The following is a 12,652-nucleotide window of genomic DNA, read 5'->3' as shown; positions in this document are numbered from 1 at the left end:
TGTCAGCTTTGGCAGAGCAGCCTTTCTGGAGATCCTTACAGCCCCTTCGGCACTGCCGCATGTTTGTGTATGCCTGTGCAAACACATCAGTCCCATGTCCTTGCTGTTCCCAGGACAGACTCATTCACAAACAAGATGAGATGTCCAAATGAGAACCGTCAACCTTAGTGTACTTGCTGGAGGTACTCTGACCTTTACTCTGTATTAATCCTTCCTTAACTCCCCATCCCCTTTTGTATTTGGCAATTTCCAAATTTTTACTAGTCAGTTATTAGGTGGCAACGTAGGAGTGCTTCATGGAGGTGGCTGGAGCACAGGCAGCCCATCTCAGCTCAGCTACAGTAGTCTTGGAAGTCTCCTGCTCCCTGGGTGAATGAAGCCTCTCTGCCTTGGGTTCCCAGTATGTAAAGTTGAATTCTGTCTGCTGAGCAGACAGTAGCACCACAGGTTATCATTTCAAAACACAGTATGTGCTAGATACCCTACTGTTAATAGCCAGTTTCCAATTCTCTATCTGACATTTTTTTGTCCCTCTCTGAGAGGGATTGATGATCCAGCCGAGGTTTCTCAGGAATTTCTTTCCTATTTTATTAGGAGAGAAAAATAGCTTCATGTCTCTTCCCAGATGAGTTGCTGTTTGTGCTCTGACTCCAGGATGTTCACATTTTTTGCTTGAAAGTAACTGCATTGATATTCTTATGCCTGTTTGGTGTGAGAAACATTTTTTAAAAAAAAAGGGGGGGGGGCAAAAGGCAGAACCCAAAGTCTCACTGAGGCAGAGATGGACCCCTCATTATTCCTCTAATAACACTTTAAAAGTCAATCTGTATGTTTGATTTCCATGATGTGCTGAAAAGGCAGAATAGGGTCAACTCTTAGATTTACATTTGTTTTCCTTTCCACTGTGTTTGTTTTCGAGAGTTGTGTCCTACCTTCAGCTGTGTTTCTATGACCTCTCATTTTAGCTTGTGTGACAGTGAAGTCTATTTATGAGCAGCAAAACGTGAGCTCCAGACACTGAATTAGCTTTCAAAGGGTCGCTCCTGACAAATGTGAAAGATTTTCTAAGCATGAAATAAAGGGCTATAAGTTAAGGCCTTATGCTATCCCTCGCCGAGTTCTTGACCATATCTTTTATTTTGCATTTGGGAAAACAAGATTTGGCATAGGATTGTGTAGAGGGTGACTGCCAGACCTAGGAGGATTAGTGACACCTTGGTATATCTTAACCTACACACCCAAAAGGGATGGGATTGGATCCAGTTTTCAGCTCTGCCCGTGAGCTTCAAGTAATAGACTGTGTCTTTTCTAACTGCCTCAGTTTCCCCAGCTGTGAAAAGGGTGGAGGTAGGTGAATCATAACACTTAGTTTTGTCTGCAGTTACCTAAAAGATTGGGAAAAGTCTTTTTGTTTCCCTTTGAGCAAAATACTTAGTTTGTCTTGAGCCGTTTATGTTGATACTCTCCGCATAAACATAAATGACAATTTTCTAATGGAACATTTTGCAAACGCTGCTGCCCGGTATTTTGGCCTTGAATTTGAGAAGATTTCTTCTAAATGGTCAGCGTTCAAAGCTAAGACAAATTCACAGGGAAGTCCTGGCAATACTGAAATCTCCAAGCTTTACTTGGAAAAGTTTTGTTTTGGAAAAATTATCCTGGCTTTAGAAATGGGAGGAATGTTCTGCAAATAACACTGGTGATAAGCAGTGTTTCTGTTACACGTATAAACTGCATAGTGTCCCACCTTTAGGGTAGTGTTACACTTGCATCTGTTGGGTTGCTGCTTGTAATTGTCTTTGTGCTTTATCCCATCAGCTATTTCCATGTCACTGGCTCAGTTTTGCTACAACCCTTTTTAATAGAGGCCGTCTGGCTGTTGGTGGCTGCTGTTTGAGTTGGGCTGGGTTCATGAGAATTCGTTGGCTGGGAGCAAAGGAGGTGTCTGATGGTGTAGGGATTATACGGGGACCGATGATGGTAACACTGTCTGCTCCAGGCAGCTTTTCTGTTCCTGGATTAAAGTTCATGCTGTGTTACTTGTCTCTCTCTCTAAGGCCTTGTCAAGCCTGTGTGGGAAGCTATTCTGTTTGCACTGTTTCTCTGTGTGCCACTCTGCTCTCTCTCTGCCTCATTTCTCCTCCCTCTTCCCCCTTCCATTCAAGCAGCATCTTTCACTCTTCCCTATTCAGTGTCTTTGAGCGTCTTTGCTCTCTGCCCTGTGTAAAACTTCCATGCCCTCCCTACCATTCATCACCTTTTTGCTCATTCACATCCCTGCTTGCCTTTCTCCATTCATCCGGGCTTCCTCTCAGCCAGTCTGGGCTGCCCTCTCCTCCTGCCCCTTCTGCAGTTCTCCTTTTGTGTCTTTGCACTCCCTTCTCTGACCGTCCGATGTGCAGCAGTCTGCAGCATGCTCCGTGAGGATGCTCTGCTAGAAGTTGATCCCCCTTGGTGGGCTAATTAATCCCCAGTGAAGCCAGTGGGATTGTTTGAGGAGGATTTGTCTCTCTAATTACACTCACAGGTGAGAAGACTTTTTTCTCCACTCTCTTCCCGCTTCCCAGAGACACAAGAACGATGCGTGACTAAGAGAAGTGTTGCCACTTCCTAGACTTCCTTTTCAGTCCGATCTTCCTGTCTCTCCCTCCTGCCTTGTTTTCCTCTTTGTTTTCAGTTGTTTCAGTTCAGGTGATTCTATGGGGGGGGGGTGTGCTTTGAATTTCTTATTCCTGAGGAATGTGACTCCCGTTCTCTTAATTATGCTAGCGCTCTAATTATGGCTGTTGCCTGTGCCTTCTCTGCTTCCTTCTTCTGATCACCTGCATTTCTGATCACTTATATCACCCAGTTTGACACTGGGACCGTATGAGTTGTGGAAAGCCATCTCTGCACTTGAATGTGTGACTGAAGTGTTGCCCAGGAAATAGCCTGTGACTTGCGCTGGGCAGGGCTTGTTGTTTCTAAGATTCAGTGCAGCCACAGCTCCGTGCTGCTGATGCGGGCGCAACAAATGTAGATCATGGGCTTCTGCTAAAGATCCCTGAACCTGCTGTGCACCTGGTCCCCTACAGCTTGCACCGGTGCTGGCAGTGTGCAGCTCTCACCTGAGCCTGCTGGAGGAGCACGTCTCTGCTGCCATGTGGCTGGAAAACTAAGTGGGAGGTCTGCTCGCCAGTGGATGCCCGTGGGGACTTAAGCTTTGAATGGTTAAATGGCATTCGAGCCAGACTGTTCAAGTGAAAAGGGGAGTATGAGAGCTTGGGAAGAGTGCACAGGCTTGTCAGAGGAAGCAAATGCTCTTCAAAGTGGCTGTGAGCCCTGTACACCTGCAAAGTCTGTGTAGTTCAGTAACAGAGGCAGAAATGAGGTGGAGGCAGGCAAAGAGTGTGGCTGTCTGAAGGAGGGAGGGTTTGACAGGACAAGCACTTTGTTGTCTGGGAGGCTGTGAAGGGAGTATCTGCCATCATCTCCCCAGACAATAAAAAGCTCCTGATACAGCTCAGGTAGGGCCAGGCTCTGTGGGGACTTGAGAGTGCTGTGGGAAGGAGCCTTCCCCCTGGAAACTGTTTAAAAGATGGATTTCAAGCCGTGCTGTGGTACAGTTTATTGCCAGGCAGGCAAGTTGTGTAAAAGGGATTCCCTGCTCACCGTGTTTGGGCCCCGCAGTGATGTTACACCTGCAGGGCACAGCTCACCCCAGGCCAGCCCTGCGTTTTGGTGCCTGCAGGAAGAAATGCTCTGCTCAGGCTGTGAGGCTGGGGCTAGGAACCTGCACAGACTGCACTTCTTTCTGTGAAGTTAGTTACAACCTTGTTCTACAGTCGTTACTATATCATGATTTGTTTTAAAACTTCTGCTAAGTTGTGTGTCTACGTGACAAACTGAGGCAGAGAACTCTGGAAATGCTCTGCCTTGCCTTGTGTTTGTCCCTCTCATTTTGTAAGGGCATATAAGAGGCCAAAAATGTAGCTTGATTTTTCTGATCAATGGTTGTGCAGCTTTGGCACTCAGACAGATTTCTCTTACCCTTAAGCCAAAGTATATTTGACATAGCAAATATTATATTGACATAGCAAATATATATGTGCTGGAAAGGTACAGACACTGCAGGGCTGTCCCTCACAGCCCTCCATGCAAGGAACATATAGCCTGGATGCCATCCAGGGCTTATCATAGAATCATAGAATCATAGAATATCCTGAGTTGGAAGGGACCCTTAAGGATCATCAAGTCCAACTCTTGACACCGCACAGGTCTACCCAAAAGTTCAGACCATGTGCCTAAGTTCACAGTCCAATCTCTTCTTAAATTCAGACAGGCTCGGTGCAGTGACCACTTCCCTGGGGAGCCTGTTCCAGTGTGCAACCACCCTCTCTGTGAAGAACCCCCTCCTGACGTCCAGCCTAAATTTCCCCTGCCTCAGCTTAACCCCGTTCCCGCGGGTCCTGTCACTAGTGTTAATGGAGAAAAGGTCTCCTGCCTCTCGACACCCCCTTACGAGGAAGTTGTAGACTGTGATGAGGTCTCCCCTCAGCCTCCTCTTCTCCAGGCTGAACAGGCCCAGTGACCTCAGCCGTTCCTCGTACGTCTTCCCCTCCAGGCCTTTCACCATCTTCGTAGCCCTCCTCTGGACACTTTCCAACAGTTTCATGTCCTTTTTATACTGTGGTGCCCAGAACTGCACACAGTATTCGAGGTGAGGCCACACCAGCGCAGAGTAGAGCGGGACAATCACCTCCCTTGACCTACTAGCGATGCCGTGCTTGATGCACCCCAGGACACGGTTGGCCCTCCTGGCTGCCAGGGCACATTGCTGGCTCATATTCAACTTGCTGTCTACCACGACCCCCAGATCCCTCTCTTCTAGGCTGCTCTCCAGCGTCTCATCGCCCAGTCTGTACGTGGCTTATTTGGATGTAACTCCTAAGAAAAAATGTGAGCCACTGAAGTTTTCAGAAACCTGGTTTCTTACTGCAGTTGTAACCCTTGTGATTACCCTGGAAAGATGTAAGCCAGGATTGCTTGCTCTCAAATGTTAAATATTAGTCTAACCTGTACCATTGAATGCTTCCAGCTCTGAGCTCCATTTAGAACCAGCCTGTCTGGTGTACTTGTGCTGTGTTGCAGCAGAATCATACCAGATACATGCAAGGCATCGTGGGGAATTCTGCAATACCTCTATCTCCTCTTCACAAGGCTAACACTTGTATCCGCTCCAGTTCAGCTTGGAAAGCAGAGGAGCGTCTTTGGTAGCTTCCAGTCCCTGTGACTGAGCAAAACCAGATGTAAAATCCGTATAAGTTTCATGTGCTTGCCAGTCTGTTCAGTAGGAGTCTTGCTCAGTGGTGATCATTCTAACCAGAAGCTTGCTCTGAATTCTGCTGTGGCTGGGTCATTCATGTTCTAAGTGTTAAAGCAGCTGTTAGTTGGGGCTTAAGACCCATCTGTTTGGTTCAGGTTTTTCTGAACCTAGTTAATGTCTTGCAGTCAGGTCAGAAGTGAACTGTTAGGATTGTCTGGTCTCTCCTAATGAAGGCCAGAAGAGCTCAGCTACACCTCATCTCCTAGGAAGGCTTGCAATTCAATGGTAAAAATTCCGGTGAAGTTAGTGAGCCATCTCACCTGTTAATGGTAAAAACAACCAACTCCTTTTACTCTAATGCTGTCCAGCTTCAACGTTTAGCCCCTAGACATGATTATACTTTTGTCGTAGTGGGGAATCCTCTACTGCCAAATTTCTGTTCCCTTTGTGGGTTCTTTTGGACAGTGATCAAGTCATTGCTTAAACTTCCCTTTCATAAGCTTATGAACTGAGCCTATCAGTGGAGCCAGGCAGACTGTACTAGTGACACAGTGCCAAATGCAGAGGTAATGTCACCTCATTTACAAGCCTACAGGTCACATTCCTTTTTTTTTTTTTTTTTTTTTTTTTGAAGGCAGTGTTACCTTGAGGGCACTCAGTGTAACAGCAGACAAGGCTTTCCCCCTGCCAGTGGCTGCTTCTGAAGATGGCACTCCCTGTGCTGTAAGCTGGCTGGCATTCTTGGCTCCTGGCCATGTGGTTTTCTGTTTGTTTTTACAGGAATATGTATTGTTTGCAAGCATCTAGCTTTACCAAAAAGACCCAGCTCATGCTTAGTAACTTGCTATTTTAACTCATCTGTGAGCATTATGCAGAGTTGTCTTATTATTTCTCCTAAGTCACTAACGGTAATTCTGTTGGGATGAGAACAAATTGTCATGGGACCCCATTAGCAGCATCTCCGTGTGACGGTAGCTCTCCAGTTTTATTTTAAGACCTATCAAATAGCCGGATTTTAGCATGTTGAATGTGTGACAGCCTGAATTTGTCACAGTTCCGTCCTCAAACACAGCGTTGTCTGGTGCTGTCAGATACCTTGCAGAAATTGTTTATACCAGGGACCTTGCACCAAGCTTGTGTTCTCATCTAGGTAACACCAGTTCAATGTAGTCTAATTTCTGTAGCCATTCTAACTGGTATGAGACCGTTCCTCCTTCAATTGCGCGTTACTGCATGTCAGTCATCTGTTTGTTTGCTCTGGGTTGCTCTCAGGCCAACAGACCTGCTCATTCTATTAAATTCTTGTCACAGCCTTGCAGTTTTGGGAGTGGTGGGGGTGTCTGTCACTGTGCGTGGACAGCAGTTTTAGAGCATGATTGGAAGGGTTTCGTTGTTGATTCAAAGGTGGAAGAAAGGTAAATAGCAGATCCTGATGTTCCTCCAGTGTTCCCAGCCTCGCAGAAAGTCGGTATCATTACTGTCTTTTTAAACCTGCTGGATGCAAGTTATCCAGACCCGCTGATTCAAAACTATCTAACTTTAGCAACTGCTGTGTAACGTTCTCGAGGGTTACTGCTGGGACAGAAAGTACATTGTCATTGTATGGCAGAGATAAGTTGTTGGGCTTCTGCCCAGATACGGAACAGAAACACTGCAACTACTCCTGAATTTTGTGCACTTCTCAGGCTAATGTTGGACTAAACCCTGGTTGGAATGAGAAGACTTCTCTGCCTCATCTCTACCAGCGGGGACTCTGCTGTGACAGGAGGCGTTGTTGATTGCAGTGCATTTTAAAGAAATGCTTGTGTATGTTTAGGTAACCTGGGAGTAAGCAGGGATCTGACTGCAAGAGCTTGGCCTGAAATACAGCCCCAGCTGAACAGCTATTATACCTTTTTTTCTTCTTAAATTTCCTTGTAGAACCAGTGATTGGAGCCTGCCTGTCTCCAGACTGTGAGGTTGACTGTGCACGCTATGCCTTATGCTAAGCTATGTAGTCCAAATAAATGCAGCATCCTGCCCAGAATGTATTGCATTTCAGCTCTAAATGGAGGGGGTTTCCCACTATGTCCCGTCACAAAGTAGAAGTCCTGTGAGATTTAAAAAATATTTATATACGATTTTGAGATTCTCCAATAAAACACTGCTAGAAAGACATAAACAATAATTATGTGGTGGTAACAAATGAGTATATCAAGTGTCAGGATACTACATGTATTGCTGCTTTCAACTTTTGATATTTAATACTTTACATCAACCAAATGAAATGTTGGTTTTATTTTAATCAGGCTGGAATTTGAGCCCTAAAAGCTAGAGGAATTTAAAAGGGAGAAGAGATTAGGCATTTGCACGTATGAAAATGTTTGGGCCAGTGCTGACAAGCAGATCTGAAAAGATTTGGTGAAAGGATTTAAGAAAACGTTTTAACTGTTAGGTTGGATTTGGTCATGGCAGTCACTAAGTGATGTTTTCATGGACAAGATGAGCTTCCATCTCAAACGTGGCACAAGTTCAGGAAGTTGCAGAGTCAGTTCTGGCTTTCAGTGCACTCAAGTTTTCATACATTGCTGCTACTTGGTATTTTAGTAACACGGACAAATCCCTACCAGTGTTAAGGTCTCTCTTTTTCTCCTGCCGCCCCCTTTCCAGTGAGCAGAATGTCAGACTGAGACCAGCACGCAAAGAGACCCAGCTGTATGCAGGTTTGGCCTGAGGTTGCCCAGTGAGTCAGCACCAGAGCTGGGCTGGTGATTTAAGACTTAGGACTTGCAAGACTGGGCCATAACCTGCCCTGCTTGTCTGGCCTGTTGCTGCAGCTGAGGATGTCTATCCAGCAAAATGTGCCATGTGGCTAGTGCTGGAACAAAATTAAAAATCATGTTTCCACTTAAAAAATAATAATAATAATAATTCTAGAGTGCCTCAGCTTCTTCCATTAGTCCTAATGCACTGACATAAATAATAGAAGAGGAAGAAGCAGTAGTGGAGAAGGCTCAGTCTATAAACATGTCTTTCTGCATTAAGCCTTGTGGCAAAATGGAGGGCATCTCCTGCCATCCATGCTGTCTCATTAATCATGTAATTATCTCCCTCACTTTCAGTGCTGCATCTCCTTCCTCATCAGTGTTGTTGATAATGGAGCTTCTATTTACCCTGGCTTCTTTCTGGGGTGTGGCTTTGGCTTCAAAGCCAGCACAGTGGCACATTTTGAATAATTTAGTTCCGGGTGGCTTGAACACTGTGTAATTTCCCAGCTGAGACTGGAGGCTGATTCCTGCGAGCGTTCTGCTAGGAGGCTGATCTGGAGAGCGGCAGTGGGATTGCTCAGAGCGGTGGGTCATCGAATCAGCAGAAGACTGAAAGCTGATTCAACAGGTCCTGTGAGTGCATCTTGGCTCTCTTAGTGTCTTAGGAAGGACTTGCAGCAAGAAGCCCACAGATGGAGGAAGGAGAGGGGAGAGAGGTGTATTTAAAAATGCGCTTGGAGGCAGAAACATGGATTTGGCTACCTGGCTGAGAATGAAAGACTTCCCTGCAAACTGTGGGTCAGAATTTCCTGGGATCTCTGAACGCAGGTTTTGCTTGGCCTGTTTTATGTCTATGGGGGCTTGATTTGGGATCTAAACTTCTACAGAGCCAAGGAGGCAAGGGCAGGAGTTCAGTGAGGTCTAGCTGATGAGTCCCTGACCCAGCCGTCATTGGCTTTGGTTTTGGAAAGGCTGATTAGTTTCTGTATGTGAAGCCTTGGCAGAAGACCAGTTATGTTCATGTTCTCCCTGTGCTGCTAGGCCTTGTGGCTTGCTAATTGCCCTTTGGTGGTGTCTTACCTTACAGTCGTGCTCTGTAAGTACTCCACAGCACTCACTGTGCTGGGTCACGCAGGCACAGGTCCATTGCTCCTGCATTGTAGGTGGGGAAGTTGTGAGAGGCTTCTGGACTGAGAAAAGAATCTCTCTCTCAAGAGATTTTCACTCCATAAATCTTCGCAATACCAAGAATCAAACTTGGTCCCAAAGCCGCCTTTTCCATCTGCCAAACAACTGAGCAGCATTGCATTCCTGAATCATTTTATTCTCCTGTTCATATCAAATGAGTGCTTCCATTGTCTTCCTAGATAAAATGCTTTTGCAGAAGGTAACAGCAGATGGTAGTACTCTAGGACCCATACTTGTCTCTGTGCTTGAGACAGTAAAAGAAATAAATTAGAGCAGAAATGCCTCTACAGATGGGCCAGCTGGCTGATGGACTTGAGTCCTGCAGGCTATTCTGGTCTTCAAGGAAAAGGGAATCTTAGACCAGCTCCCGCCATCTCCACTTTGCCATGTGCTGTGTGCGGTGAAACAGCTACCCAAATCTAGGTGATGGGCCATCTGCTCTGCGAACGTCTCTCGTCCCAAGCAAATGCTGAGCTGCGTAATATTGTGCTCTCTTGCAGTGGTTTTCCTGTGGAGCAGGTGCTGTCTCAGGGCCCTGTCTGGTGAGTTAGGGTATTTGCTCTGTGCTTAAATGCAATCTGGATCCTGAGAGCTGGGTGATGTTTCGAGCCCTCAAGTTCACCTCAGGTCAAAGCAATCTAGCACGTGTTAAAAATACAGCTGGACAGCCTTTAAGCACTCTATATTGCCTGGGCGGTGTTGGGTAAATTCATTATTAGCAGGGAGGCAGCACTAATGTTTTGCCAACATGCTCATGGGACTCAGATTAGGTGACTCTGAGTGGTGAGAAGCTGGATTTTGAGGTGGAGGGGTATTCACTGACCTGCCACTCTTCTGGATAAGGGTTCCTCCTTGTGTGTGCACTTCCCACTTTCAGAAGAGAGCTCAGGATCATCAGGTTGTTGGGAAGGTCACCGCCACCAGGCAGTGATGAAAATCCTGTTAGAACAACCCTTGCCTTTTGCCCTCATATGTATTACAAGACCAACTTTAACCTTCTTCCTTGTTGTTCCTTTAATCCTCATCAAAGCAGCATATGCTACATATCCTTCCGCCATGTTAAAAAAAAATAATAATAAAATAAAAAAGTGGGCTCCCAGCATGACCACAGAGGCTGTGGAAAGACAGAGAATGAGCTGTGTCTGGTAAGACGTCTAATAGGACATTTTCAATGCCTGTTGTAGATACCTTTTCACAGCTTGGACTTGGAGTCTGTCAGTTCCACATATTGACTTGGACAGTCTGATTTAACTGCAGCATGGCCCTTGAGGCTGGAGATAGTCTGGGAGCATTTAATACATGCTGACATCCCTAGATTGCAGAGTCTGGGCCATCTAACAGTCTGGGTTCAAAGCCAGCAAAGCTGAGAGTTGTTTCTGAAACCCTTGGAGACAAAAAGATTTTGCAAGCAACTGACTCTTCCTTTCCAGTGCCAGCCATGGAAAGGGGCTAAATATGACCAAGGAGCAGGCCTTCTATTGGCAGCTCTTCTGTGGTGGGAGATAAAGCAGCAGTTGTCACTTCCGTATATCAGGAAGAGAAGCTAAAACTCAGGGCAATTCATTTTCAGAACCTGCCTTCTAGCCCAGAGCAGAGCTGGGTCAGTGCCAGGAGGCCTGACTGCCAGGCTAGTCTCCCCAGGAGCCGAAGTCACTGCTGAACCATGGAACGATTCAGGCTGGAAGGGAATGATCCAACCCAGAGCCAACAACCAAATTGGATAAATTTGCTTGGAGCCTTGCCCATCGTGAAGACAACTTATGGTTTGAGTGATATATTCGCTTCGTGCCAAGACAATGTGGGAAACCATGGATGGCAGCAAATTCTCTGTTCCTGGGGCAGATCCGCAATCCCAAAGCCAGCCAAAGGTCCTCGTATTGTGCCCAGTTCAGCTGTTGAGTCTCCAGCTGCTCTGGTGCCCCCGAGGGCTGTTTGCCATGGGGGGAGAGGAGCAGCTGGCTGCGCTATGTGAAGTGTCTGCCTTTTCCCAAGATACCCATTGTCTGTCTGCAGCATCAGCCTCCACCCTACTTGTTCACTCAGCCGTGGCTGATGCCTCTTTAATTAAAGAGGAGAAACAATTTGAGTTTTCATTTTCTTTTCTCAATCCCATTTCCAATTTCCATCAGAGTTTGTAGCCCTCTCTCCTTAATTTTTTCTTGAAGTTTTGATGTGGTGTCTTTGCTTTTTGGGGTATTTGCCCTTAAATAAGGAAGAAATAGAACAGAAAGGGGGGGAAGGGAGAAAAAAGCTTGTTTTGGGCTAGGGAATTAAGATCTTGAGTCAGATGGCTGCTGCAGTCATTAACATATTTACATTTTTGCTTAAGAGCCTCGTTGAGGATCAAGGGAGTTAAGGGTGATTGTCACTGAAATGCAGAGGAAACCTTGCATGAAATCGCCGTTAGTCTCCCATTGTTTGGGGGCGGGGGGCAATCAGCCGTCCTCATCCCTGCGCTGGTTGGGTTGCACTTGTCTGCCCAAGGAGAGGGGCAGAGGCCGAAGTAACCAAGCTGAAGGAAGCCTCCACGCTGATTTAGCCCAGGGAGCGCTTCCTCTGGGGCAGGACCTGGGGCTTGCTGCTGGCTGCCCGTCAGCTCTGGCCTCTCCGTGACACAGAGGTGCTTGCCTGGGCTCGTGGGACAGCCAGTCCTTACCGAGATCGTCATGGATAAATACATGAGGCGTCTAGTGAAGGTCAGTTGCTTTTATAATTGATGGACCCAAGTGTTTTGCGTGTGCCATCACAGGCTGTTTTTGTGGTGCATGGAGGCTCTTCTTCTGCAGAACTGGTGCAGGGATTGAGGCAGATTGAAGTGTTGGGTGGATTTGGGGTGCTGTGGTGACATGGTGACAGATGAGTTTAATGTTCCTTTATTTTGTTTGAATAAGTTTAAGTATAAATAAGAGAATTCCCTTACAGCTGGGGTTTACAGTAAAACATTCTGCTCCAGCTCATGGAAACTGTGTTCTAGTCCTGTTCTGAGGCAGGCATTTTTGGTTCAGATGCCAGTTGTTTACTGTTCACCTATTGCTCTTTCATGTTGTTCAGACCCACAGTCCCAATTCAAACTTATTTCTAACTGGAATCAATACCATAGTGCCTAAAAGAAAATTATACATGGTAATGTGGCAGAGGAGAATGGGCTGCCGAATACACTGACGGTACTGAAAATACCAGCTACCTTCTAATGCTGCTTTGGTGGGAAAAGCAGGAAGATGGTGCCCTGGAGGGGGAATGCTCGTGCCTAGTGGTGTAAAAGAAGCATCCTCAGAGCTGTCTTGTTTGTAGGTGCTGAACAGGCTTCAGCTGTCTGTCTGGAAAGCCAGCATCCAGCAACAGATGCGGACAGTACCGGCCTGAGTAGCAGGATCCTACCTGCTCCAGCACTAGGGAGTCTGGAGTCATTATT

At 46.4% G+C, this 12,652-nt stretch overlaps 1 protein-coding gene across 8 annotated transcripts in view; it reads left to right on the top strand.

Moving 5' to 3' along the window:
* The window catches only part of RHBDL3 (rhomboid like 3), a gene marked incomplete at its 5' end in the record, with an annotated part of 71,576 nt that overhangs the window by 29,710 nt on the left and 29,214 nt on the right, over positions 1-12,652 (top strand). The gene's annotated exons all lie outside the window — the stretch shown is intronic.

Source organism: Aythya ferina, assembly GCF_964211825.1.
Source record: "Aythya ferina genome assembly, chromosome: 18".
Lineage (NCBI taxonomy): Eukaryota > Metazoa > Chordata > Aves > Anseriformes > Anatidae > Aythya > Aythya ferina.
The sequence above is the reverse complement of the archived record's forward strand: the minus strand, read 5'-3'. Positions and strand labels throughout refer to the sequence as shown.